At 33.7% G+C, this 24,937-nt stretch overlaps 1 protein-coding gene across 1 annotated transcript in view; it reads right to left on the minus strand.

Annotated features, from left to right (window-relative positions):
* Window positions 1-15,975, minus strand: part of LOC118199352 (ubiquitin thioesterase OTU1-like) — a 49,920-nt gene extending 33,945 nt beyond the window's left edge. Inside the window, exon 1 of the mRNA XM_085808110.1 lies at window positions 15,861-15,975. The gene's annotated coding sequence lies outside the window, so the exon portion shown is untranslated. The remainder of the gene's footprint in view (window positions 1-15,860) is intronic.
* Between the last annotated feature and the right edge of the window lie 8,962 nt (window positions 15,976-24,937).

Genomic DNA, 24,937 nt, shown 5'->3' on the forward strand with positions numbered 1-24,937 from the left:
TATGCTGGGCATCAGCAAACTAGTCAAAGGTTTCAGTTAAAATGTTTAACGATTTCTAAGGTTAAGATTTAAAATATTCGAATGACCAAAAAAAGCAATAAGATTCTTTATTAAAATTTCTGAGACCTAAGGATTCGAGTAAGAAAAATCAAAATGTAACTTATAATCCATTTCGTATCTAATGAATTAATTCAATTACTTAAAGCTAGATTTCATCTCAGTATTTTGGTCCTCTTGTTACTTGTGTGAAAAAACAATTTTTATGCAAAAGACTAAAAAAATTTATAGCTTTTTTTTAAAAAATATTTTTTTCTCGAATAATAGTTTCTTAGCAATGCACAGTGACTTGCATCACTTCTTTTATTCTTTCTAAAAGCTTTCTTTTGAGATAAAGAACACTCCTTTTTTTAATTAATGATTTATATAATTCGTTCTAATAAAAAACGTCTTACGTGATTGCATTCTTAAAGATCGATACATATTCTTCCGATTTTAGTTTAATTCTACTAAAATCAAACAACAATTATAAAAGGAGGAGGATAAAGGAAATCAGAAGAAAATGCCTGCCTTTTCTGTTTGAAAGAAGAATGCTCAAGTGCATACTACAATTCAAATTATATTTATATTTTATTGGGACTTTTCTGAACACTGGGAAGAAGAAAAAAATATTTACATTTATATGTAACCATGTTAATCACACATAAAATGTGAAATTCTCATTAATTTACTTCAAAAGTTTCTTTATATGAAAACCTGTCGTATTATTTTTGAAATGGTATATGGATTCTATGGCTCTCGAACTTTCATGAAATCTAATATGCGGCTCTTGTCGTCATAAAGTTTGGCCACCCCTGGTATAGGCTAAAAATTACAAACAAGGAGAGTTGGTATGCAAATTTCAAACACATGACACCTTGCTGGCATGTGATTTTAGAAAAAGGCCAATTTTTTTGTTTGAAAATACATGTGTTAAAAAGGCATTATGTATAAATCTAAAATGATACACTTCCTGCACCTGGTACAAATACATAGAAATTCAAATGAGACTGAGATGCAGGCAAATGACAAGGGAAAAAAAAAAAAAAAAGACAAAAAGGAATGGTTAGGCAACACTTGGATTCATATTTAAGAGACATTACATGGCAACAGTATACAGGATAGAAAAAATATTCGATTCTACAATAGTGGCAATTACTGAATTAGGTAAATAAATGTTAGCCCTCTGCACATTGCGGCATTTCATTTTATGTCATCAAAGTGTACACTAAACTCGGTGGCGTAACATTCGGGCCCTTTGATGCCCGAAATCTGCTCTCTTGACTGTGAGCCCCAGGGTGCGTAAGCATATGCCCTGAACAAGTGGTCAGCTTGGTTGCAGGACACCCCGTGTTTAGTCTCCAAGTGAACTTGGTACTCATTTTATCGATCCAAGTGATAAAAATCAAGGGATGAAAGGCTGAGTCAACCTTGCCCAGCCCGAGAATCGAACCCCGGACCTGTGGTGCTGCTGCACGATGTGCTAGCCACTGCGCCTCCAAAGTGTACACACTATGGCTGCTTTAATGAGGATTTTCTTATGCAATTATAAATTTGCTTATATGCTTATGGCTAAATCACATACACCTCTTTCTCCAAATATAAGAATTTTATAGCAGTTAAAATGTGTGGGAATACAGAGATTACTCCATAGGGCACAACTTTAGTATAGTCCTTTTTGGCGACTTTTGTGTGCAATAAATGAAAAATTATGATAACCCTCAATACTGAGCTGAAACACATGTCACCATTTCTGTCCATGTAACTTTACGAATTTGGTAGGTATCAGAACTTTGATGGCAGGAGGGATAAATTGCAAGTTTGTCTTAAAACTGCTTTTGTGTTAAGAAAGCACAATATAGAAACAAAACTTTGAAAATATTTTAAAAAAAGCCAAAATTTGATAGTACATTGCATGATTCTCGGCATTTTAAATGTCAACTCTGCATATTATAAACTCCCCCCCCCCAAAAAAAAAAGGTTTTTTGTTGAATAAGATAAACTCTTGGTGTTTTCTTTGCTAAGAAACAATACGCAAATTTAGACTTCTTACATATTTCTTAAAATGGACCATGATCAAAATTACCATGGTCTAAAAATACTTTTTTGCTTCATTTCTTAAATTAGAACTATAAGGGATGTCATACAGCAAAATCAGGTTTTCATTATTGCTTTTATAATTTGTCAGACTATAAAAAATATAATGTTGCCTACATTATGAAATATATTGCTCATAATTTACAGTTCTCAAATCCTGTAAACCACACAATATAATAGCTGTATACGAATAACCTTCATTGAGTATCATTACATTTATACTTTTATTACTTGAGTATCATTACTTAATCGACATAACTGTCGACTTTTTATTTTAAATTTTATGCAAATTTTCTACAATACTTAGACATTTAATCTAACAGAAATCCAAATTTTTTGTAATAAAAACTCTAAGAGTACAATTTATACATAAAAATTTGACTATATGGCAAGTACTTAAATACTGATTTTAACTTTCTTAAATGTTATTATTATAAAGTTTAGATATATTCGTTGAAATCATGTAGCGCAACTAAACTTTAGGTAGATATTAAGCGAATTATCACTACATCTAATCAAGTAACAAATGAATCATGAGAATGGTGTATAAGATCCTTTCTTAAAATTACTAAATAAAAACAGAAGGCACACTTTGTGCTTACGACTCAGCCAGCCACTTGTGGCAAGATAACTAATGATAACAATTAAGTTCAATGTAAAATTTAAATTCAAATAAACCAGTAGCCAAAGGATACACAAATACATTTAAATGTGAAGTTGGCTGAAAACTTGGCATGGAATTCAACTATCGGCATTTATAATGCAAGCTTATCTAGCAACGTAAGTAATGTGGCCTCGAAAGGCAAAACACGTTTTGTTTTGTAAACTAAAAACCAAATGAGGCATTCTGGTGAGAATACAGATGGGTGAAGTAACAGCGGAAATCCCAAACATAAAATAATGGTTAGAGTAGATTTAAAGGTACCCCTTGTATTATAGCTAAGTTGTTTCATATTTAGTAGTGAGAATGCTATGGAAATGCTATTATGATGTTAATTGTGGTGAATTTGAATGATTGGAAAGGATTTCGAAAGGCATGTTTGTGTGTCGGATTTTAGATAAAAAGTTGTTATTTTGTGGTTTACATGGTAAAATAGCTGAATGTTGCAAGACTAATTTGAAGTTTCTGACTGATTTGGAAAAAAGAATTAATTGAATGGTGTGTAAATGAAGGTTTATTTAGTAGCCATTATAAGTGTCCTGTTTGTACAAAGGAAATGCATATGGTCAAATGTTGGATGATATTTCTGATTCTTATTTTTGTGAATTTATGTGATAAAGCCAGTATATAGTTTCTAGTTCAGACAATTTTAGCAAGTTTTTGGATGCTGATAAGGAATTTTGTTTGACACTGAAATTTGTAAATAAAATGGATATTTCTTTTGTGTAGTGCTAAGATGAATTTCCTTTTTTATGTTATTTCATTGTTTGATTTAAAATGTTGTTTATCGAGATTATATATTTTTTGTTGGCTGCTCCTTTGACTTTTTAAGTTAATACAGATCGTTGTGTACATGAACAAAGTTAAGGAAGTGCGCAATGCTTAGTTTGTGCAAGTCTCTCGTGTTTTTTTAAGTGAAAATATGGCGATGTGTACATGGACACAGAGTCTGTGCAATTCTTTGACTTGTTATTTTGGATTCACGTAGCGGCGACTTTTGAAAAAAAAAAAATCGCAATAAGCGGCACTTGGCGCAATTTTCCCACCATCTTGAATCGTGAAAAATCGCCATATCCTTGGGAAGAATTTTTTGCTGCCAAAAAGGAAATGGCATTTTCCAAAAATTCCCTCTTCAGTTCAATATCAGGGAAAGAGCTCTGCTGGGTGCAGAACAAATTGTAAACAATTAGTTATTGTTGTGATTAAGTAAACGAACGTACTTTTTTTACATCTTAGTGTTTTAACTTTTATATTTTTCTTTTTTAATTCTTACCATTATTGATTTGAACAACTATCTGTAATAATGGTTATACAGTCAAAAGTCGTTAATCCGGACTCGTCGGGACTTCGGCGATTCCGGATTATCGATTTTTCCAGATTATAGATCATCAGTTTAAATCTGGTAAGATGGCATGCAGAAATTACAAAATTAAAAATATGAAACCGTAATTTATGAAATAAAGAACAATTATGATCTAAAGGGTATCAAAATTTACAAAAAGAAAAAGCTTAATATTTATTTGTTTACTTTATTAAACATTTCCTTCAATGTAAGTTGCTTCGTTTCATGTGATAATACTTTCTCTTTAATTCTATTAAACAGACATAATTTCTTGTTTAGTTACAAAGTTCGGCTGTTCAAGTCCTATAATTGCTGTGTTGAGAATACCGACTAATTTGTCAATCGAAATGTCTTTGTTTTCAATAACCTCTGGGTCACTTTCTTCACTATCGTAAGCGAATTATAATGACGAGGAACTTGATTTAAATCATATCAAAGACCGAGTATATCGAGATGAAATACTACACTTAGTACAGAATTATAAACCAAATAAAATAAAAACATCTGCTCTGAAGATAAGGATAGTGCTGACAGATCAACTTCCAATCCACAGTGTAAAATTGATAAACAGATTTCGGATTTCAAAACATACTTTTGCTTTGTAGATACAAATTACATATTAGTAAATATATATCGGAAATTCTATTTGACATAATCTTTCTAATCTATCATAATCTAATAATGACGTTTCTGCCCCCCCCCCTCTGCCGCAGAGCAGCGTGAAATTGATAAACAGATTTCGGATTTGAAAACATACTTTCGCTTTGTAGTAAATATATATCGGAAATTCTATTTGACATAATCGAAAGTTCAAGCTTACTTTTATAAAATTGCTCTAACAGCCTGCAAAAAATAATAAGCCGGATCCAATTTGAAGATTAAGGAACAACGCAATCTGCAACATTAACTGAATTAGATAACTTTAGCTTAGCGTATAACTCCGTTACACATTAAACGCGCATGCGCACAAACATATTCGCAGATGTAAGGGTCTTATGCGCTCTCGTAAACGCATGTGCGCATGTGTGAACGCGACGCACGCGCAGAAAGTTTGTAGCTTTGAGGTCCGGATTATAGATCATTCCGGATTATGGGTGTCCGAATTAACGACTTTTGACTGTATATGTTTGAAAACATGTTCTGTTTATAAATGCAGTAATGATCACAAAAATGCAATATATATCACTTAGCTAAAGAAAGTTAATGAATTTGAGTTATGCATTTGTTGCAAATATAGTGATGCAAAGATTTCTGTTTTACTTACGTAAGTTTGAGTTTGCATTACATTCATTACTTTTAAACATGAACATGAGTAACACGTCAGATAAATCTTTACACATAAATCTTATTCAAAGATTTAAAGATACAAATTTAATTAACTTTTATTAATTTTTTTTAAAAACAAAAAGAAACTTTTGCTCATGACAAGGCATCTTTCAGTGGCCTAAGGATAAAACTACTGCACAATGGTAATTTGTCTTGGAGTCAATCCCTGGCGAAAAAAAGTATTTGGCTATATTAAACGACTTCCATAAATTTCAATATATATATTCATATTAGGAGCACAATTAATTCCGGTTTGTTATGGCCAGACTTCTACATATTTAAACATTAAGTAGAAAATTAAAAACTTTTTCATTCTAATTAGAAATTATCTGGAAATACGAGTGATAAGTTAGGAAAAAAACATTTTATTCTACAAAAATAAAATCATTTCATTCTGATTAGAAGTGTAATTAATTTATTTAAGTCTATAATTAAAAAATACTAAATAAATTTTGAAAATTAAATTATTTAAAAATTAATTATATGTAAATACACATGGGATAATGCGAACCATAAGTACGGAAAAAAAGCATATTTTATAATTTTCTTGTATAAAAGTAAAATTATCTTATTCTAATTACAGATGTAATTAATTTATTCAGAAAATAATTAAATGGCGAATTCAAAACGTCTACTGACAAAGCTATGGGTTGAAATTTACTGCACAGTTCCACCTGGTTCTGTCTGAAAAAAATCGCGAAATGGTATTGATTGTTCGTGAAATTTGGAAGCCCACTGCATGAAGTAGGTTTTTTGGTAACTAATGTTGATAATGTCTTGGGGAAAATCGTAAATATTGCCAAATCTGTTGCGATAAGTTGAGATTTTGTCTATTTTTTGTAATAGTAACCCTTTTGTATAAACTGGATATTTTCCGGTTTAGGCAGGAGGAAAACGAAGAACGGCTTGCACTATTATTTGGCCGAATATGTGTGGTGCAAGGAGGGGAAAAAAGATTGATGGCTTTCTTGGACGCTATTATACATATTCGTTAACAGTGGATGAGCCGAAATGACCAGATATTTAATTGAATTGCTTATGTGGACAAGATGCTGGTGGGAGGCGTTAACGTATGCACATGAAGAAAAGGTATGTTAAAGAATTGACGGTACAACTTTGATATACGCCCTAATTTCACCAAATGCGGCGATATGTGTTCTGCGCTGGTTTTTGGCACGATTGCGTGTTCTATGGCAACCCTGTTGACTTTGAAGAATCTTTCGCTGGAGCTCGTTGATTCGCGTCTGTGTCTGAGAAAATGAGAGGGAAAGATAAATGGTAGAAGTTGTTGAATTGAAGTTCGGCAAAAGGAAATATCATTGTGGTCATCCTGTTGAGGGGTATTGGGTATTTGGAGGTGTGGAAAGAAGGTCTGGGAATTATTTTTAATGGCTGTGCATGATAAAAGTAGGGACAAAGAATATTCTTTGGTAGGGATTTGTGATTTTATTTATTTGTGAACCATAGTATGAATTTTCTGGAGTGTGTCTGGCTGTCATGTAAATACGATAGTGATTACGTGGCGGCATGTTAAAGGCGGTATGAAATTGGTATTTCTGCTGCTCGAAAAAGCATTAATTCATGGTAAGTGCATTTTATTTTATTCTTGTTCTTATTTTGTAGAATGTTATGTTCATTGGTTCTTTAGTATGAATTTCTGTCGTTATTGTTGTTTTTGAAACAGAACGCTGTGTACATGGTATTATTTGAAATTTATTGTTATTATGCTATTTTATTAAAGCGAGGTGTGCGTAGATCGTAGATTCGTTTCTTGCCTAAATTGTGCAATTCGTAGATGTTTTTTTAAGGTTAAACAGGATGCTGTGTACATGGTATTCTTTGAAATTTATTAAAGCGAGGTGTGCGTAGTTCGTAGATTTGTTCGTTGCCTAAATTGTGGAATTCGTAGATGTTTTTTTAAAGTTAAAACATGTCGCTGTGTACATGGATTCTTGTTAAATATTTTTGGTTAGAAACTTTACGTTTTTGCTATCTAAATTTTCTGTTTTTGTTTCGGACAATTTTAGCTTAAATTGTGTGTTCAAAACGTAGTTTTTGCATGTGCGAAAAGCGCGTTTTTGGAGACATTTTAGGCTTAAAGTTTGAAATATAAACAAAAAATTTAGATAGTAATATGGCGGCGTGAAGTTTCTCACCAAAAATGTTTGGCGACTTGAGGGCGCATATCAGAGTAGTTCCGAATTGATGTTTTATTTATTTATTGGTGTCTGTGCGTTAATTTTTGTTGATTTGTTGTTTAATGTTAGGAAATATGTATTTTTGGTTATTTGTTCATGTCTGTGTGTTAAGACAGCGGCAAATTTTTTCTGGTTAACATGATAGTTTTAACTTAAACATGTCTTAGCTTTCTGATTTTGTTTAAGTGAAAATAGATCAATGTGCACACAGACAAAGTAAAATTAGTGTGCAATGCCTAGTGTGCACAATTTTCTGACTTTTTAACGTTAAAACAGGTCGATATGTACATGGATAAAGTTAAATCTGTGAGCAATGCCTAGTTTGTACAATTCTCTGATTTTTTTTAAAGTTGAAATAGGCTGATGTGTAACAAGGACACCAAGTTTGCGTAAGTGTTTGATTTCTTGTAGGCGGTGGAAGGATCGGCACAATCTTAAAATCAGTTCCAATCTTGGTGTAAAAAAATCAACAATTCGCCAAGCGGAACCGTAAAGATTAACCAAGTCACGTGATCATCATCACAAACATTTATCTGCAATGCCAAAATACCCATCGCAAAGTATCTACACGTGAGCTAGCACTCTTCCTACTCTTTAACGCCAATTGCCCAAGTTGGCGAATGCAATTTCAGGAACCTCGCCAAGAGCGGATTATCTGAGTATCCCCGAGCTAATTTTTCAGTATTGTTATTTAGCCTAGATATATTTACCCTTGACGGCTTTTGTTGACTATTTGCCATTTTTTCCCCCGATCGTCAAAGCCGGGTCTACCTTGGTGACAAAAGGACTACTACTAAAACTGTTTCCTTCACCGAATGTCTGTGGGTTATAGTACATTTAAGAATGCCTCTCGGATTATTACCAAATGGTTGTTTCATTTATGGTAAACCAAGTAGTTGAATGTTATGGAAGCCCTATTATATAATAATTGGTTGCGTGATTGCAGTGAATTTGAATGACAGGAAAAAGATTTGTAAGGGCTTGTTTGTGTGTTGGATGTTGGTTATTTTGTGGTTTATACAGTATAATGGCTGAATGTGTTAAGATTAATTTGAAGTTTCTCCACGATTTGGAACGAAAGGAGAAAAAAGGATTAATTGACTGGTTTGTAAATGAAGGTTTACCTAGTAGCCATTTTAAGTGTCCTATGTTGGAGGATATTTCTGACTCTTAATTTTTGTGAATTTATGTGACGAAGCCAGTATACAGATTCTAGTTCAGATAATTTTAAGAAGTCTTTGGATGCTGTTAAGGGATTTTGTTTGACTGAAGATGCACTTCTTTTGTGCAGTGCTAAGATGAATTTTCTTATGTTATTTCATTGCTTGATGCAACATGTATTGAGATATACTTTTTGTTTGGCTCTAGTGTAGAACTGGCTGCTCCTTTGACTTTTTAAGTAAAAGTAGATCAATGTGTACAAAGTCAAGGGAGTGTGCAATGCCAAGTTTGTGCAATTATCTGAAGTTTTAAGTGAAAATAGGTTGATATGTACATGGATGGGGAATTTGTGCAAGTCTTTGACTTGTTATTTTAATGTAAAAATCGCCTCTACACAAAGCCAAAATAGCAAGTCAAAGAAATGCACAAACTTGGTTTTCATGTATCGCCAAAAATTTCCCATTTTCGCCAAGGAGTGCCTGCAAATATATTTTTACATCTCTGTGGTCCTAAATCTTAAGCTATTTTCAAAGATATCATGCCTAGAGCTTTTCAGAATATTATCACATATACGTGTACTCTGTGAATGTAGTATGTAGTGATGTGTAGATATCAAAACACGTATGTGTGAGCTTGAAAGGAATGTCATTAAGAATGACAAATACAACTAGACTTAACATTAAGTCTAGACATTTCTCTAACCAACAAATCATAAAAAAACTAAATCATATGAATTTAACTATAAGTGTTCATACCAAGCAGAACAGTAAATGAAATTAAAGCTTTTAGACTATTTAGCAGAGGATTTTGGGGAGCTCAGTAATGAGCTGTTAATGTATTGAAGATTCTCTCATAAAAAATAAAAAAAATTGTGCAACAGGATATCATACGGACGCATGCATTTTTATCCAAGCTTTCAGAATAAAATTACAAAAATTGTTAACTTTTGTGATCACAATAAAATTCTGTTTGAGGAAATGCTGAATTCCGGAAAACTTAGCGTTAAAAAAATGCAAGAATGTGAAGAAAAAATTTCCGGTACTATGATGACTACCTAGATATCGTGCCACACCGTGGCCTTCGAGATAACATGGCCTGGTTAGCTACGAGTAACGTCACGAAAGGCGTCCGATTCTTCCGTGACTTTCTTTGCTTCAGATTTGAATGCGAGCGTTTCGTTCGATGTTTAGAGTGTTTTGTTTTTAATAATGCATAAGAATTAAATTTCCATAGACTTGACGGGAAAACGTATATAAAAGGTCGTATATTCATTTGCAGTTAAGATTAATAACTTAATAAATATTATTTTTTAAGAAATATTCATGAAATTTTCTATGCTATGTTTTACGTTATCTTGTGCAATTTTTTTTTGCACTGTATTGTAATAATTTTAGGATACACTCAAAAAAGAAAGTTTTGAAATAAGTAAATAAAAAGGCTGTTATTTATTAACATAAAAATGTCTTTACAGTTTGAGAAGGAGAGGAATGAAAGGAATGAAAAGACTTAGGAGTATAAATAATTCACTAACAAAAAGTAAATATAATTTAGCAAATTAAAAGACATAAAAAATAATTTTTCCTTAAAACTATAAATATTTCAGAGCTTCCAAACATTATGCAAATGTATTTTTAATTCATTTAAATTACTATCTAATAAAATGAACAGAAAAGCCACAGAAAAAATTTAAATCTCAAAACTTTGTAAATTAAATAAATTACAATTTTGCTGCAACATTACAGAAAACTAATAATTTTCACATATTTATATGTTATCTATAGCAATAATTATAAGGATATTTACATCATTTAATAATTACATTATTAGTTATATGTAGATGCATAATAAATAATATATTTACAAATAAAAGCCATCCATAGAATGTTTCACAAAAGCGTAAAATCAATAAATTTGCCAACGAAAACCTCAAAACAACTATACATAGAACAAACCATGATTTCTGTCTAATTAGGAAATACTGTGCAAGTTGTACTAGTATACTGAAGCAATAATTAATCGCAATTGATAATTTATTTTGAAAAATTATGAAGTATTATCAAATAATAAGGAAACAGCAAAAGGATTAATAAATTTAAATGTAAAAGATACATTATTGAAAATATATTTGAACTGCATCATATTTAGTACACTATTTTTAAAAAATAAAACAATGTCATTTACATACTCATATCTTTTCATCACGTATTCTTGATTTTTTTAAGTTTCCTTTCATCGATTTTTGTATGCATATTATTTTGAAGAACTTTAGTATAATTGTTTAAACAAATATTTGAAACGGTGCTCATTATTTTTTTTTAATTTGCTAGAAAATGGAATTCCACACATTAAACAAGTTTCATGAACATCAAACATGTTAATGTTTTGTACATATATCTCGGTAAGTTTGACCAGTAAAGAGTGCTGTTCAACTTCTGTACTGGTTCTTTACTTTCAACTGGAACAACTTTATCTCCTAGATAAACTGCTATGTCTATATAAAGCGATACAAAGATACTTTTTCAATTTTAGGATATGGATGAAAACTGAGCAATAAAATATAAATACCAGCAACAGATTTGTGTAAAATAATATTTGAAGTATCTGAAATATTTAATTTATTTGGTAACATAGAAGAAAAATCCTCAAATGATGCTATTTTGTCCTTTCTCAAAAATTCATTAAAAATATGCTTCTCCATCTTAGCTCTTTTTTCCTCCCTGCTCATCCTCTGAGGGGTTGGACTTTCAGGTAAGTATTTTGGACAACCAGAAAAAATGCATGGGTAAGCATCGTTATTTAATTTAGGATGCCCTCTACACATCTGAATAAAAGTACCTTCGTTTGTTGGTAAATAATCATAGCGAATAATATCTTTTCGAAATGTTTTTCATATTGAATTCATCTGCGATCACTTGAAATAAAATTTTTCCTTAGAATTTTTTTGATCCATAAATCCCGTTTTACTGTATCTTTTGGAAATTTGAATACTAATTCATATTCATTAGTGCCATCGTAATTGGATTTGCATGCTGGAACGCAACATCGTGCAGGCACGATGAAGACAGCTCTACGTAGACGTCGATCGTTATTCTTGTTAACAAATAAGTTAACTAGTAATCTCAATTTAAAAACGAAAATATCCTTAACAACATTAAATTTAGCAATAAAAAAGACACGAATAATAAAAATATACAGCACGCAATCAACGTAATAAGAAGTCTTTGCTTGCAGTGTCCACACAATGCAGTGCGAAGGGTGAAAGTTCAGACGCCTTACGTGACGTCAAATCACGTGATACTGCAGCTGACCAGGCCATCTAATCTCGAACGCCACGGCCACACCTTGCGACCCTTGTAGGTTATACAGGTTAACCCTAACATAGGTTATCGAGGGCACTAAAATAAAGATTATTATCCAGCACTTGCTACTATCACACCTTCTTTGGTTACATTTATGCGGATTATTACGTTTCAGTTAAACACAGAAAACTTTTTGCGATTATTTTTTCCAATGGATATCAACATTTTCCAAATTCCTTCAAATGAATAAGTAGCGATAGAATGTTTCAGAAAGGCTGGAATTTTACCCAAAGAATGCGTTTTTAAAAACGGGCATATGAATTTTTATAATTCAGGATTTTATTGGAGATGCAATGTCAAATATTGTCAACAAAAGTTTGGTGTCTGAACTGGTACATGATTTGAAAAGAGTTGTATTGAATTTTTAAAAGCTTTGCTTACTTTTGGGCATATGAACAGTCGTTCATTAAATGATGTAAACATCAGTTAGATTTATTCAATAACACTGTTATTGATTGAAATAATTATATGCGAGAAGTGTATGTGAAGGATTTGGAGGATAATTGAAATATTAAAATTGGAGAGCCCAGAATGATTGTCGAAAGCCATTTTATGCGTCAAAAGAATAATGAAGGTCGTATCTTGCCACAACAGTGGGTCTTTGGTGGAATTTGCCAGGAGACAAAAGAAACATTTCTAGTCAGAGTTCCAGACCAGAAGGCAACAACATTAATGCATGAAATCCAAAATAATATTGCTGAAGGCTCATAATGTCAGATTCGTAGCCTTGATATCAAACAGAGGAGCTCATTGCTGCCCATTGTGAACACTTTAAGGTGAATCATCGATACAATTTTGTTGACCCATCTACGCACTCATATTCAACACGTCGCAAGAATCAGGCGTAGCACGTGTCATGCACTTGCATGAGATCCGACTCATCATATCCCATTGATCTGTGAAAGGATCACACACGTCGCAAGGATGTGGAGTTCCACAAAATGGAGGAACAAGCGACAACGTGGGACATGCCGCCATCATTTGGATACCTATTTAGCTGAAGTTATTTGGCGGGAAAAACAGGAAACACCTTTTGATGCTATTTCCTGCCACCATTAATGCTTTCTTTTAACCACTTTTAAGTAAGTTAATTTAAAAATTTTTAAATTCGTATTTAATATACATATATATTCAGGATTTTTGGTTTCCTTTATAATTAGGGCTTTTATTCTTAAAAGAATTTATAAACCAAAAAATGGCAATGAAAAGTTTTACTGGCAAATGTTGTCAAGGTAGTCATCATAGTACGTAAGTACCAAATTTCCAGTCTAAAATTATAAAGTGACTTAACTTGAATAAACTTAAATAAATAAGTTATTAGCTACATTTAAATTATACAATACTGTTAAAAGAAAAAAGGGCATTCCAGACATAAATGCCACAGTAAAATTCATGTAAAACACGTGAAATTAATCAATTTTGGTAATTAAACCAAAGTAAATGTACATTCGATTCTGAAATTTCATCAACCACAAAAACTTCGTGTGTCTTTCTGGCAGAAGTTTGAAGGAATATATCACTGTTTATTTAGTTTATGATCATATAAAAGTTATGGGCATAACACATAAAAAACTACTTAATCTTTGGATTATGGTAACTTGGTGATTTTTTGGCGACCAACCCTGCTACAGCAACCTGCTAGTTTTTGTTTGGAGTCATTTTGTTTTCACAAAATAAAAACATTTTTTTCCAACAATCTGCTAGCCGAATTACGCTTATGCTAGAACTTTTATGGAACAAAAGTGCTTATCCATGATGAAGATTACGTGCGAAATTGGGAGAAAGTGCAGGATCGCAAACTGCTTACTGTGTTTTTAAGAATTGCACTTACACAGTATCCATGTACATGCAGACATATTTTTACTTAGAAAAACATCCCAGAATTGCACAAAAATGGCATTGCGCACACTCTTGACTTAAACCATGTACACTGCTAAAGTCCTAGCTAGTAACCTTTATCGCCTTACCAAAATGCCGCCAAACTACCTGTTACCATATTCCAAAGATTAGCCAAAACTTAATTCGTTTGGCATTATTTTCACTCTTTCTTTTAATAAAACAGATAAACGACAGTTAACTTCCTTCAGTTTTACAAAAATTAAACCAACTTATCAATAATTAATCAGGTTTACATAGAGCCAGATTGGACAGTAACCCATTTTTGGTGCTAAAACACACCATCTTGCACAGTTTTTGCTTGCAATAAGGAACATTCAATTTGTTAAAAATTTGGCTTGTTGGCGGTGGCATAGCTAGGGTAGGGCACGGTGGGGACATTTGTCCCTGAGTGAAGCATTCAAGGAACGCCAAATTGATGCTACGGTATCCTTTAACGAAATGTTTTCCAATCTTGACCAACAGAATGAGGTGCAGATTCTTCAGTTGTCTCCGTGTGCTGGAAACTCTAGCTATGCTCCTGCCTGTTTTCAGATCATACGTTTGGCCTGCATGCTAAGTTACAAATCATAAATAATTTTTAATTATTCGGATAGAAAAGGTCCATGTGGACAAAAAATTCTGTCTACCAAGGTTTTATGCACTACTGGGTCACCTAAAATTATAACTTCATTTCATTATATAATTTTTTTCCTTTAGAATACATGTAAGAGAATCCAAAGTAATACATGTGGCCTATAAAGGTAATGCATGTTGTGTATGTTTGGATACAAATGGAACTAGATGTACAAAATATATAACAGATAAATATGTGCTAATACAATATTTGCTATAATGATATCAAACAAAATTTCTTTTTGACTTATCCTGTATATATTTGATTACTTGGTAGCTTAAACATATTCAACCAGGTACCATGTAATTAAAAGCAGACAACAATTACAATTGGAGTAAATTTATACGGAAGTATCAATGCTTAAATAAATATTCAAATTAAACTCATTACTAAAACTAATTCAAAACATAGTAAAACTGGTAAAAAGAATGCTGACAGACTTAAATTTTAACACTATGCTATTATCTAAGTTTCCTAAGCAGCAGAATTCAAGAGTTCTAAAATAGCACACCAGTTTCAAAATATGACAATTGATAACATTATTGGCTTATAAATTTATGCATTCTTGTAGCTTACGTAGAGTTACCGAAACAGCTGGTATTAACCCAAATTAACCTGCATTCCAAATTACTTCCATGCTATGTTATGGACAGAAAAATGTCAGAAATTTTGACAGAAACAGCTATTAACTATAGAAATAGCTATTAGAAGAAATTATTAACTGATAGAAATAAGGGAGGAAAGCATGCCGAACGTTTATAGCTAACGTTTCTACCGCTATGCAGACATTTGACGATTACTTTCTTTTCTGCAGGTTCATCTACCATTTTCATATTAGGCTTACTGAACAAAGCATATATTAGGGTTACTGAACACTTTACATTTCAATATTCATGTTCGTGAAATTATTTGCTTTTACTTCAGCTTTTCGTTTATCCTATTAATTACAAGACCTTAAGTAAGGCTTTTCTTAGCGCTGAAAGTACTTTTCCACAAAGTGTCTTGGATTAGCTTTGCGAAAAAATTGGAAGCTTAATTCTAACGGTTCACGTGAACCTGAGTATACCTGAGAACGCTACCATCAACTTGGATAAAAAATCCTCAACTTGCAGTAAATAAAAAGTTAACAATAACATATCTACCTCAAATTAAAGAAAATATTTATTACCTTCAATACTAGAGCACTTTTTAGAACTAAAGATAAACGAGACGAATATGAAATCCAAACATCAAACGAGAAAAAAAAAATTCAAATGTTAGTTACAGTTAGAGTTGTATAGAATGAGAGTTGGAGTTCAGAATTGCCAGAAAAATTTCAGCTATAGTAGCGAGGCAGGCCTCATAAGTATTAGAGAAAAGTAGTATTAGTGTGAAATACAGCAGAAGACTGATCAATCGAAGTGCTTAACCACCTCAAATAATGGAAAACTGGGTTAATAAACAGAACATTTTAAATCATTCCAGTTTCTTTTTAATAACGTTTTCTTAAACTGCTTATTTGAAATTCTGAAAATAAGGCCACAGGTGTTTACATTTCCACAAACACTTTTACTGCTTGATAAAATTGACATCATTGAGTTATATCCTTACAAATTTTATTTCCTGGCAAGCGCAGTTTGAATATTTCATCCAATACTTTATATTTGTGAAATTTTGTCAATTTTTTTCACGCGTTTTAATGAAACTTTTTTTTAAAGTTTATTTTATATTATATGTCAGTTCTATAATTCTGCAATAGCTCATTTACACCCAGAAAAATAAGCGCGAGCCTGATGATGATGACGACCGATCTGGCTGACCTTATTCCTACTACCACTGATTTGCTGCGTGTTCCAATTCACTGGGTTATAACGTGCAGGTTACAGATGAAATAATTACAGCAGGGATTATTGAATATGAAGATTTTAAAATGTATATTTCACATAAGGGAAACGTTACATTAATCTAACTTATATATACACATTCTAGTTAAAAAAAGGGATTTCCCCGTTTTGTCCACAGTTAGAGAAAAAAAAGAAACACTAATAGAAATAGTCCAATGTCAAAGGCGCTCCTTCTGTTGACTCCGCCCAGCCGTTGCGTAATCGTCCGTCTGAAGCAGCCGTTTCCAACATACTCCCCCTCTTTAAGTTGACTTCAGTTTTGCTCAAAAATATACAGTACCTGGTTAAAGAGCTCCAATTTCTCAGGCAACTTAATGACACGTCCAAATCTTGACACTTTAGGACTTTGTAGGATGTTACTGGAGTCATTCGAAGAGTCATTAGGATCTGAAAGCTCAACACTAGAAATAGAAGAAATAGGATTAGTAAAAGAATTATCGTGTGAAGGATCAGTGGGGGTGTCCGTTAACCGCACTTCCAAAGGAAAAACCCGCTGAATGGTACGTAGCAGCATACCAGCTTGAGTCTTAAGCTCTACAGTTCTCACCTTTCCGTTTTTCCCGGGAATCAGTCGAATAACCTTGGCCAATTCATCCTTTTTTTTTTTTTTGACGTCATCTCCTATTAGAACAATATCACACAGCCGTAGCTCTGACGATAGACCCTTCTTATTTTGGACGAGAAGGCATAAACATTCTTTCCAAAATCTATGCCTTAAATCACAAGTAAAGTAGTTTTTGGTGATGCTTAGCCATTTTTCGAAGAATTTTTGAATCGCGGAAATCAACATCGGGAATACCCAAGCTACGATTCTCGATGAGAAACATGGTTGGGAAGAGTGGGATTATCATACGAATTTTCGGACAATAGGTAAGTTGCCTAGAGTTAATTATTGATTCACAGTCACACAATACTGCGTACAACTCTTCGATCGTAAGAACCGCATTAGTGAGTGTCCTTCTCAACAGTTCCTTTACCACATGAACTAATCTCTCCCTCTAGCCGCCCCACCAAGTGGTTGTGGGAGGATTAAACTTCAATATTATGCGTTGTGTAGCCGTTGGCCTCAAAATTTTTCCCAATTGATGTTACTTAATTCTTTTTGCGCTCCTAGAAAATTGGTTTCGTTCTCGGAATAAATTATTCTCGCCCTCACCCTTCTTGCTACGAATCGACTCAACAGCAACAAGAATGCGTCGAAAGACAATAAGGAAGTCAACTCCAATGAACAGCTCGATATATTGCGCACGTGAACAAAACAATCCAAACTTTTTTACCTCTCTTCACATGCAAGGTCCTGCTAAATCGACTCCTACTACCTCGAACACCGTAGCGTTACTGACACGATCCCCCGGTAAAGACATCGGCTCTCAACCGGGAGACTTGATCTTATACCGAATGTATCTTACATAATTTTTTATGATTTTCCTGACTTCTCTTCTGCCCCTCACTATCCAAAATCACTCTCTTAATATTCCGAGTAATATTTGGGTCTCAGAGTGACAATTTTGTAAATGGTAATATTCGATCAGACGTTGCGTGAAAATGCACTGATCTGGTAAAATAATTGGACAAATAAATTCAGTGGTGTCTGATCGCTCCGTTATTCCGGTTTATACCATCTGCGTCTGAAATGACACTCATATTAGAAATAGAGTCCATGAAGGGAAAGTAAATATTATCATGTTGTAGACACATTAGGATTTTTCGAAGCAAGATACTCAAAAGTATACAGTGCCTTCGCCAGGAAACGAACCTCGGACCTTTCAGTTACGAGCTGAGCGTGCAGACTACTACACCACGCAGGCACGCTAAGAAGGTGGGAGAAATACCTTATATACTCCCCCCTTTTAAAGGGTGACTGGGGTTTATAGGAGACCCTATCGCTACATCCTGGGCGAGGAAAATAATCATCCACACTCTTTCAGTTCAGGCGCCGCTATAGAGACATTAGGATTTTCGAAGCAGGAGAGATGAAAAATATTCAACGCCTTCACCGGGAATCGAATCGCAGACCTCTCAATTACGCGCTGAGCGTGTAGACCACTACACCACGAAGGCTCGCAAGAAGGCGTGAGAAATACCTTATAATGTATATGCGCTTCATGAAAAAGCTCCTGACCTAGCCCTGCCGGAGAGTGTAGCAAGGCCAGCCCCGATTAGAAAAGAAAGGGAAATCTGGTAATACAGGGGAGAAGAAGCGCGCATCGCACCGACGGTACGAATTGCTAAGAGGCTCTTCACACTAACGCCAAGTTCCAAGTTCCCATCAATATGCCCCGAATAGCATGCATGCCGCATGCTTTGTTCCGGCTGTCTTGAAATAATGCTTCAAAGAGCGTATCAGGTAAGCGAATGTTGAACATTGGTCTGGGGGACAGGCTAGTTGGGGAAAGGGGGCGTGACCAATAGTCACGTGTAACAGCGAACGGCATCGGATTAGTGGATACACCACAGTAGTAAAAGTGAAAAAAGTTTTCATCTGGAAAAATAGAAAGTAAAATACGAAAATTATCTTCTTAAAGTTAATAAGTGAGGTCTGCATTGAAAAGTTCTTAGTCTCATCACATTGTATAATTCAAAATGTATCAAAGTACTTGGCAATCAAAAGTTCATAGCCAAGTTACACTCTCTCGCGTCGCAATAGTGAATCCAGATGTAATACCTACATAAATCAAACAGAATAAAATAAAATAGTAAAGTAATTGAAATTTTTAGTGATATTTACATATGTACATAGGCAGCATAAAAGTTACTGCTGGATTATTAATTATAAGAAACTACTAAGAGCACAGAAAATGCACTAGTATGATCACGGTGACGTGATTTGATTGTTCTATCAGCGCAAGCACAGGAATTAGCACTCATAAGTTCATGATTGCAGTAAAACAGTAATTAGTAAAGATGAAGTTGGAAAATTTAAATTTCCATGCTCTTGGATCATAAAGGCAGCAAAAGGTCGAAGATGCTTATCCTCGTTGAGGATATCGTAATGGAAAATTCTAAAGTGCTGCAGATGAGAACAGTGTCTTGCACTTTCAAAGAATTTCACGTTAGTCTTATGCAGGTAATCCTTAATTGATTCCAGTTTCAGGTCCCTGTGAAGGAGATCATTTCGAACAAAATAATGTGCGTTTATTGTTATCCCTAGGTATTTATTTTGCACGATCTGGAGCTTTTGAATGTCTTTATCACCAACGCCTGTACATATCTCGTTGATTTGTTGATACCTACGTTGTCCCATGCGCACAATCAGCCCAGGTACCAGCATTTTACGCCGATTTCCGTAAGGCAGGCGGTAGCGAGAGCGAAGGTTGTTAACCCTAACTCAGCAATAGAAAGGGTTGTTAATAGTTCACCAGCAAGAGAATAATTTGAAAGTAATAATTATCAGTTACAAAGACGAGGTCAATCTATACACATGATAATCTTCAGGAAATGATTAGATAAAATAGGGATTTAATGATGGTTCTAACTACAAGCGAGGACATGTAATTAGTTAAAAAAACTTTAATATATTGACAAAGAGACTTCAGAACTTACTTAAATTCTTTTATTTAACAGAGGAATTTTTATGCAAACTTAGACCCTAGTCTTATAGCATAAGACTGTCAGAATTTATTATTCAATAAAAAAAACTTACTGAAAATTATAATATTCTTATATATTCATCACTTTTTCAGTATCCACACATGTTTATAGGTTCAAATGGCGTATTTCAAAATCAAAGTTATTTATGAAATAAAACCTTATAAAATGTGATAAATCATTTGTGTGTGCAAATTTTTAAATCAAAATCTCTTACATTAAATTATTTGTGTCTTTTACATAACATCCCATTATTTATTTCAATTTAATTTATTAACGTGTTTCTACTAATATTTCAAAGTTCTTTGAAGTACTTTTTGTGTCCTGGAAATGTCAAATATTTCCATAAAAAATAAACAGGCATACAGAATTGCTAATAACCAGTATTGTATGATTAATTATTCATTTAATAGTTGATTTAATCGCTTTTAACTTATTTCATGTCTAAATTTTCTACACAGAAATCTCTGTCTAATTTTTATTATCTTTTCTCGGACGAAAATTTTCAAAGAGGAATGAGTTAAAGTCTTGATTGTGCAAAACACATCTTTGAAGCTAAATGTATTCTAAGAAGTACAAAAAATGTAAACAAGATTTTATACACCCCCCAAATCAGTCATTTAAACTATTCCAACCGTTCAGGAAAACGATAAACAATGCGAACATAAAAATCTGCCCTTTTTTATATATACTTTAATAAAAGGAAATGTGTTCCTTCTTTTTATAAGAAAAGGAACCCATTTACCTTTCTAAACTTTTGAAAGTCGCCAACGCTTAAAAAAAAAAGGACACAGTACGCCAAGGTAGTAACCCGCCTTTTAAAAAAAGATTCACTGCAACACTTAGGCAGTTCGCATGCGTAGAATCCGTTCTTTCGATTGGGTTCAAATGACGGATCTGACAACTCAATGCGCATGCGTGGTTAATGTAGGGGCGAATAGCTTAAGCGGCTAATCGCACCGCTGGTGCCAATAGCATTGGCCGAAGAAGCGCGGATGGGGATGGCCAATGCTATTGGCACCAACGGTGCGATTAGCCGCTTCAATTATCGCACCAACATTAACCACGTATGCACTTTGAGTTGTCGGATCCGTCATTTTAACCGAATCGAAAAGAAGAACTCCTAAATTCGTAAACTGCCAAAGTTCTGTTGCAGTGAGTCTCTTTTTTTTGTTACTACGTTGACGTAGTTTATCATTTTTTAAGCGTTAGCGACTTTCAAAAGATTAGAAAGAGAAATATGTTCCTTTTCTTATATATATAAAAAGAAGGAACAGATTTCTTTTATTTATATAGATATAAAAAAGGGCAGATTTTTATGTTCGCATAAACTATTCCAACCGTTCGTTCTCCTGAACGGTTGGAATAGTTTAAATGACTGATTTGGGGGGGGAGACTAAAACCTAGTTTACATTTTTTGTACTTCTTAGAATACAATTAGATTCAAATATGTGTTTCGTACAATCAAGATTTTTGTTCATTCCTCTTCGAAATTTTTCATCTGAGAAAAGGGACATTAAAAATTAGAGTGTGTCTGCGTAGAAAATTTAGACATGAAATAAGTTAAAAGCGATAAAATAAACTATTAAATTAACAATCATATAATACTGGTTATTAACAATTTAGTAGCATGCTTGTTTAATTTTTCTATGGAATACTCAGAATTTCTATGGAAGTACTCAGAACACAAAAAATATTTCAAAGTACTTTGAAATATTAGTACAAACACAGTAATTAATTAAATTTAAATAAATAATGGGATGTAATTTAAAAGACAAAAATAATTTAATGTAAGAGATTTAGATTGAAAAATTTGCCCACGCAAATGAAATACCGTATTGACGGCATATAAGACGCATTGGCATGTAAGACGCACCCTTATTTAGAAGGCCACACACAAGGAAAAAAAGTTTCATTAGTCCACAATAACTTCAAATGTGGTTCCTTTTAGTTCTCACGTTTCGTAAAAGCCAAATAAACAATCATTGAATGCAATTACCAAACATATTTTTATTAAGGAAAATTAACAAACGGCAAGCTATTTTAAACATGATATGTAAATTTCAATAATGAATAAATGAATGAACGGCAAGCAATCAAACATAATACAAAATAAAGCAGAAACAACAAAAAACACAGATTCAAGGAAAACGTTGCCTATCATGAAATTAGACTTTAATCACTTTCAAAACTATAAAAATCCTTTTCACTATCATCATCATCGAAAACGAGAATATTGTCATCTCTACTGTTTCCGTCATCCCTAGTATCACCTTCTTCGAATAATGCGCCGTCTTCTATTCCATCAAGAGTATTACTGATTCCGCACTTCTTAAAGGACTTAACAATTACTTCAGCCTTTACGTCCTCCCAAGATCTTTTTACCCACTTGCACACTTGTGAAATAGAGGGCCGCTTCATTCTACCTGAGGGCGTGATGTGGCTCTCCTATCCACTTGTTCCATCGTTCTCGCCCTTTTTCCTTAAATGGTTTATTCACCGATACATCTAAAGGCTGCAATTGGCTAGTCAGTCCGCCAGGAATGACAGCTATCTGGGTTTTTAATTCTCTCGCTTTATTCTTTATTATTTCAGTTCTATGGGCGCTAAACTGCTCCAAAACCAAAAGTGAGCGTTTTTTTAAGAGTCCACCAGGTCGCCTCGCCCATACGTTCTGTAACCACAGTTTCATTCCAGCTTCGTCCATCTAGCCTTTCGGATGAACATGAAAAATAACACCCGTTGGAAGTTTTTCTTTCGGATGAGTTTTTCTTTTGAATATGAAAAACGGCGGTAGTTTTGTGCCATCAGCACAACATGTTAGAACTACCGTATATCGGGGTTTTCATGACCTGTGGTTTTTATAGTTATTGATTTAGACCTTTTAAAACTCCCAGTCTAGTTAGATGGTACATCAAATGTGAGTGGAGTTTCATCCATATTTCCTATTTGAAGTGTTCTTGCGTGCATTTATAGCAAACCTATGAAATGCTAGTATTTTTTCCTTCATAATCTGCTGGCATTTTCTGTGCAATAGTTGTTTTTGTACGCATTGATAAGCCTTTCCTTTTCATGAACCTGTAGCACCAGCCCTCAGACCCTGAAAAGTTCTGATTCCCATGTTTTTCTGAAAAATCCTTTGGCCTCATTGGTTATCATTTTGTTGAAACACATATCCCAGATTTCTTCTTATCTATCACCCACATTTGTACGGCATTTTTAAGTTCAGGCCAAGATGGAGCTGGGCATCGAAGGTTATGTTTTTTTTAGCAGTCTTCAGTTGATCTTCCTGCAGTCGCCAAGTACGTATCATTTTTTCGGTAGGTGGTGGACCGAAATGCCTTGCTGCTGCTCTGTTTCCATGCACTTTGGCGTGTTTAACACTCCTAGTTTATACTGAATTGTATAGCTTAATTTTTTGTTTCCTGTAGTCATATTTCCAGGGTATTTTTTTAAGCACCGATACCGACACGTGTGCCAGCTGAGTCAAAGAATGTCTATGTAAAGAAGGAAAGGCTCCATAGACGTAATGTGACCGTCGAACCTGTTCGAACTTCGACATCAGCTTCGAGCTTTGGCGCTTTTTGGCGACAGATATTTCACGCATGCGCAAAATAATTGTGGCAGATGTAGAAAAAGTCAAAGCTGTATACTTAAGCTTTGAAACAGCTTTGGAAAAAGTTATGTGTGTCTAGACCTTTATCCGGGCTAAAAATAGCATTCAGTATTGAAAGTTAACCCGTGTCCTTCACGTATAAGACGCAGGTAACATTTTTGAGACCAAATTTAGGAAAAAAAAAGTGCGTCTTATATGCCGCCAAATACGGTACCAGATTTTATAAGATTTTATTTCATAAATAACTTTGATTTTTGAACCTATAAACATGTGTGAACACTGAAAAAGTAATGCATATCTAAGAATTTTCAATAAGTTTTTTTTATTCAATGATAAATTCTGACAGTTCTATGCTCTAAGACTAAGGTCTAAGTTTGCATAAAAATTTCTGTGTTAAATAAAAGAATTTAACTCTTTATGAATATGAATATAAGTGTTTATGATGAGTGTTTATGAATATGTTCTTTTTTACATTCAAAGATAACATATTTGTACAGTAACATTTCACGATGTTTATGACCCGTGTGAAATTTTTCTCGTTTTAATCAACACAGCAAAATTTAAATTTTCATACAGTTCTTTTGCCCTTTCAAATTCAAAATATATGGAAAACTTGCTTCCATACTCAAAAGGCAAGAAATTTGTTTAAAAACTTTAATCTGTACACAAGTTATAAAAGAGAGTTATACAGGAGATCAAAAACTACGCATCCATTTCGAAAAGGCATTCAAAAATAAACTAAACTAAAAATAAAACACTGATTACATCATTAAATCGTTGAGCGCGCGGTTAAAACTTACGTAATCAGTTCAATCTGTTATGCTCGCGCACAGGCGGAAGTATCACATATCCAACATCCTCCCACCTTTGAGATTCGAACCAGGGAATCTCAAACCTTAATTCTAGGTTTAATTAATCGTCCATATCTGGATCGTTTTTCAGGAACAGTCTCTGGGAAAAATCATTAACAATTCGTTTCTTAGAAGGAATTATCTTTTGAGCTAGTACTGGGTTGTCAGAAGCGGTTTCTGAAAGACGATTTTCATCAGTCTTCGGTTCATTGAGAATAGAATCCTGTTCTACTACAGGTATAACGGGGTCACTTTTATCAGTCACTTCATGAGGTATTAACCTAAACACTGGGCGGAGAAATTCTCC

The sequence above is a fragment of the Stegodyphus dumicola genome, chromosome X1 (genome assembly GCF_044657685.1).
Source record: "Stegodyphus dumicola isolate Sdum_Otavi_A_Nest chromosome X1, ASM4465768v1".
Lineage (NCBI taxonomy): Eukaryota > Metazoa > Arthropoda > Arachnida > Araneae > Eresidae > Stegodyphus > Stegodyphus dumicola.